Consider the following 6,000-nt stretch of genomic DNA (forward strand, 5'->3'; position numbering starts at 1 on the left):
TCTACATATGATTTTAGGATTTGATTGCATATAAAATTGTAATGTTGGTTTTTTCTATTCTAACAGAGTATCTACATTCCCACATGGTGTGATACATCTTTCATTTATCCAATCTCATAAAATCAAGATCTAAAGTTGATGAAAAAAATAGGTCGACTAGTATTAAAGAAGATTTTGTTTATTCGATAGCATCCATTTTGGGAAACGGCTCACCTACATATAAGTTTAAAATAGAACCTAGTTCATGCCAAGGTGACCTGATTTTTATTTTATTTTTTTGTTTATGATTACAATGGAAGGGTTGTATGTTGCTATTAGGAAGCTATTTCCATAAATGCTTTCGAGGTGTGAATGATGAAAATGGAGATCTAGAGGTTTTGAAAAAAAATTATGCAAACAAAATTATGTTTCTTTATAAATGGTCCATTAAAAGTGCTCACATTTGGTGAGTTGTCATCTAGGATGAAAATCACTTTATTTAAAAGTAAATTGATTGGTTTTAATGCTCAATTTTAAGAGGCTGAACAATTTGCATATGTCATTTGTTGCTCAAATATTAGACTTTCAATTTTTTTAGCTTGGGTTGCCCATTGGAGAAAATATCAATCGAATCATTCCTGAAAGCCGATTTTGGAAACGTTTACATGTAAGCTTTCCAATCGAAAAGTTGTATCTTTATCTATATGTGGTCGAATTACTCTTATAAAGTCCATTGATATTGCAAAAAACCAGTCACATATTCTAATCAATATTTCAATAGATTTAGCTATATTTTGGTTATTTATTAAGATATTTGGTGCTTATTATGTTTAAAGTTTAGTTTGTACCCAAAAAGAAATTCTCAGAGAAAAAAGGAGCTAATTTGACAAGCTGGAAACTTGAAGGTTAAAAGTATAAATCAAGAGGAAGAAAAGAGAAAAAAACATGCAAAAAGAAGATACCACGTCGTGAACGCATATATGCCACACTGTGGTGGTTTGGAACCTTCCTGATAATCTACGTAGAGGCTTGGAGAAGATGACATAAAACCGTCTTACACGACATGGGTATCTATTCTCCACGTCATGGTATTTATTGCTTGTTTTGCAAGTTTTGTGTAATCAGTTGACAACTCTTATTGCATGAACTAGATATCTAGTTGTTTATGACCATTTAATTGCTATATCTAGTCTTTTTTTTCAGGAAGGACCATGAGGATTCTTACAAGCACATTGATGAAGTTCTCGAGATCGCCGATTACATCAACAATCCCAAATGTAACGATAGATGCAACAATGTTACGACTCCTTCTGATCACACTCAGGGACGCAGCCAAGACATGGTTAAAATCACTACTATCGGGAGAGATCACAACATGGGCCAACTTAAGGAAGGAATTTATTCAACAATTTAGCCTACCCTTGAAGATTGCCAAATTAAAGAAAAACATCCAAAATTTCCAACAACTAGATGGGGAGTCTTTATAAAAAAGCTTGGGAGTGCTACAAAGGGATGTTATGGAATTTCCCTCAACAATAATTGAATGTGAAACAAGATATATGGACGTTCTACAATGGAATCAATGTGTGTACTCGACAACTTCTCGATTCTCAAGGGCCTATGACGAAAAAAGATCTGGCAACTAACAAGGAATTGATTGAAGAGTTTGCAAAACATTCGTGGGGATACCACAATCCAAAAGAAGATGCTAAGAGAGGAAAGTCGAATGGAGATGGAGCTGAAGATAATATTGTTGGATTAAGGTGTCTAATCCAATAACTAAATTGGTATATTCTTGTAATTAGAAATGAAGTCCTTTTGGGGTTGCCCTCGTAACTAGAACATGGTTAGAATGACATTTGTAGAGAGAGGATAATATATTAGATTATTATATGATTAATAAATTAATTGGAAATAGAAAAGTGATTTGTTAATTTATATGATTAATAAGTTAATGTGAAATCAGTTAGAATTAATTAATTATTAATCAGAATTAATCTGAAATTAATTTGGGATTAATTGGAATTAATTAAAGTAGCAAGGGGTGAATTGTAATTGTCCATAGTTGAGCAAGGAAAGGTAATTCTAGAAGCTACCGTCAAGATGGGCGGTTTTGGGAGCCTTTGCAGGGTTTCTAGAAGCCTCCTGGATGATTATAAGGAAATGATTTGAATTTGGATTAAATCTATTATTTAATCATTCAAATCTTGCTTTGTCCCTAAGTTACTTAAACTATAAATGGGACCTCAAATTCGTGCATACTCTTCCTTGGAAGACACTCTGGCTGAAAATCTTGTCCTTCCTCTCTCCTCATGTCTTCTAGTTCTAGGGTTTAAGTGTGAGCCATTAGAGACATCATCCTTTTGGTGCTAAGATTTCCAAGACCTACACTACAAGGAGATTTAAGTGATTTGTTTACTACAATAAATCAAAGGTATGTAACCTTAAACCTTGTACTTTTTGAATAACACTAGGGTATACTAGTTTAGTTGTTCATTGTATGTTGCTATCAAGGTGTATGACATAGATTTTTTATAAGATGCATGCACCCTATTAATTGTTAATTGTTTTCCGCATTGTAAGATTTTGTTTTCTTCAAACCCCAACAGTAGTATTAAAGCTTAGGCTTGTCAAACATTGATTGCACATGAGTTGAATCAAACTAAACATATTTTTCGAAAAGCATTGATCTCACGACGTGAGACGACGTGAACACAACGTTTTCCAGATTTTCGGTAATTATCTTCCTAATCAGATTTATGGTGTTATTTTTGGTAATTATCTTGTATTAATTCTGTTAGATTCCAAATTTTGAATGCCTTGTCTAATAGTCTATAAAACGCTAAATATTAGGAGACATCCTTACTTGATAATTGTTTAATTAGTTGATTAATTAAAATTGAATTATCCCTTATGTATTTAATAATAAATTTAATTATAAGATCAATTAAAAGATAATATAAATCCATGATAAGTTTAAATTTATTAATTAATTATATGATTAATTTAGATAATTAATATTTAAACCTCGTATTTTGAAAAGATTTAAAATACACCTTATACTATATATGATTAAAAGTTTAATATATTATACGTATAAGACAAGTCAGTCAAATCATTAGTAGGCCTCATTCATGAATATATACTCTAGGGGGTATAAGAATAATGGCCCATAAAATGACCGTTGAATGGATGTCCACACTCACCCACCGATCCCTTGTATGGTGGAGGGTCGTTAGCCAAAAGGGTTTGATAGGACATAACCTCTAAAAGTATGATACTACAAAGTAACTAAACCTTTTATAAATCCCACTCTAATTACTTTAGGAAATATTTGAAATTGTATGCTAATCTATGAAAACGTACATCGCTTCTTTATGAGTCATTAGTGGAGCGTGTTTGGTTAATCGGCACACTAATTTAGGACTATAAAGGTGAAATGATGAAACAACTCGTGTTTATGATTGTTGATGGAGCGTGTGTGGCTAACCGGAACATCAATTTGAGATTATAAATCAATCGAGGGTGTTTGAGCGAGTGTGTAAGGTTATTCACATATTAATGCTGATCATCGGCATCCCAGTCACAATTAGTAAGAGCATAACTGAGATTAAACATGCCATAGATAAGACTCAGTGAATCTCAAAGATCTAGGAGTTTCATGTGATTGAAATTGGTAAGATGACTTTACCTAGCTAAAATAGATTTAAATTTGATTACGGCATCACTCTTCGAAGGTCGAATCGAAAATGTGGATACTAGCCTTACTTTAAATTATGGGCTAAAAATTAAGGATTACAATCAACTAATTTGAATTCTCTCTTCTCCTAAATTTTAGATGTCAAATCAAGACAATGATGGTCTTCCTCGTTCTACTAGAAATGTTTTTCCTCGTTCTTCTGAAGATGATCTTCCATATTCTGGTAAAGGTGAAAAAGTTTTCACTTCTTTGGGGAATGGTGGAACTAGACATCATGCTTCTTCAATTCTTCCACCACCTCCTCCTCCTTTGACTCTCCTAACATCATGTTTTCCTCAAGTTGAAAGATACGAGACTAATTCTACCTTATTGGCATGTAAACATCAAGATGGAAACTTTGTATGTAAGCATGTTCTGAAAATGAAATTGTACATTGACAAATTGGGTAGAATGGGTGTCATTTTTCCGAAGGAGCAAGCCATTGTATTGGTTCTTCTTTCTCTTCCTAAGTCATATGGTTACTCGTAGCAGAGTCAGTAGCAACTTCTATATATTTTTAAACTTTGTGTCAATGTTTGAACCAAAGAGTGTCGTTGACGCCTTGAAAGAAGCTGACTGGATCAAGGCTATGTAGGATGAGCTGAATGAATTTGAACGTCACCATGTTTGAACTTTTGTTCCCAAACCTCAAGGAAAAACTATCATTGACACTCTCTCGGTATTCAGTAACAAGATGGATGAATATGGAATCGTCATAAGAAACAAAGATAGACTTGTGGCTCAAGGTCTCTGTCAGCTGTAAGCGTTAGATTATGATGAGACATTTGCTCTTGTTGCTAGACTTGAAGCAATTCATCTGTTTCTTGTCTTTGCTTCATTTAAGAAATTCAAAGTCTATCAAATGGATGTTAAGACTTCCTTCTTACATGGAGATCTTCAATAAGAAGTTTTTCTAAATCAACCTCCAGGGTTTGAAAGTGAAGAGTTCCAGAATCATGTGTATCGTCTTGATAAAGCTGTCTACAGTTTAAAGCAGGCACCTAGAGCATGGTATGACACATTGGCGAGTTATCTTCTTGCTAGTGGATATAAATGAGGAGAAATTAACAAAACTTTGTTCATCAAGAACTCAGGATCTCACATCATTCTTGCTCAAGATTATGTTGATGATATCATTTTCGGATCCACTGATGAAAAGATAAGTTCAGAATTCGCAGAGATCATGGATAAGAAGTTTGAGATGAGCATGATGGGTGAACTAACTTTCTTTTTGGATTTGCAGGTCAAACAACTAACTGATGGAATTTTTGTTTGTTAAGCTAAATATATTGCAGACATGTTGAATAAGTATGGTTTCTCTGATTGCAAGCCGACAAAGACTTCGATGTCCTCATTAGCGTGTATTGGCGCTGATCCAAATGGAGCTGATATGAATGCAAATTTATATCGAGGAATTATAGCCTCTTTGCTCTATCTTCTTGCCAATCGCCCTGACATTATGTTTTCTACTATATTGTGTGCTCGTTATCAAGCCAGTCCTAAGGAATCTCATCTTCTCGTTGCAAAAAGGATTTTTTTTGCTACTTAAAGCATACACACAATCTTGGGTTATGGTATCCTCGTGATTCTAAGTTAAAGCTGGTGGGATATACTGACTCCGATCATGGTGGTTATGGCATTGATCGTAAAAGTACTTCAGGAGGAGCTCAAATGCTTGGAGATAGACTGGTAAGATGGTCCAGCAAGAAGCAAACTTCAGTGGCTTATTCTACCGCTGAAGATGAATATGTAGCCGCTAGAAGGTGTTGTGCTTAGATTCTATGGATTTAGAATCAGCTCTTAGATTCTAGTGTAAACTTCTCAAAGAATCCCATCTGTTGTGACAACACCAATGCCATTCAGATGATACAGAATGCAGTGCAGCATTCCAAGACCAAGCACATTGATATCAATCATCACTTCATCAGGGACATCGTTCAAAAGTGAAAATTGGAGTTGTTCTACATTCCATCCACTGAACAGCTGGATGACATTTTCACCAAGGCATTCGACGATAAGACTCTAAACAAATTGATTGCAGATCGTGGCATGCTTTCAATGACTTAATTGTTTTCTAACTCGTTTAATTTAACATTGCTTCTCCTTTCTTTCCAAAAACACAAAAACAAATGCTACTTTTATTATGTTTACAGACTTTTACATAGTTTTCTTAAGTTTTGCTTCTAGTATTTACAAGTATTCTCTTTTTTTTCTTTTATATATCTTTCAGGCCTATATAAGATTTATCTACAACTCCTTCCTCCAGAGTTTGCAACAGATGG

Source organism: Lactuca virosa, chromosome 9 (assembly GCF_052849685.1).
Source record: "Lactuca virosa cultivar CGN04683 chromosome 9, Lactuca_virosa_CGN04683_v6, whole genome shotgun sequence".
Classification (NCBI taxonomy): Eukaryota; Viridiplantae; Streptophyta; class Magnoliopsida; order Asterales; family Asteraceae; genus Lactuca; species Lactuca virosa.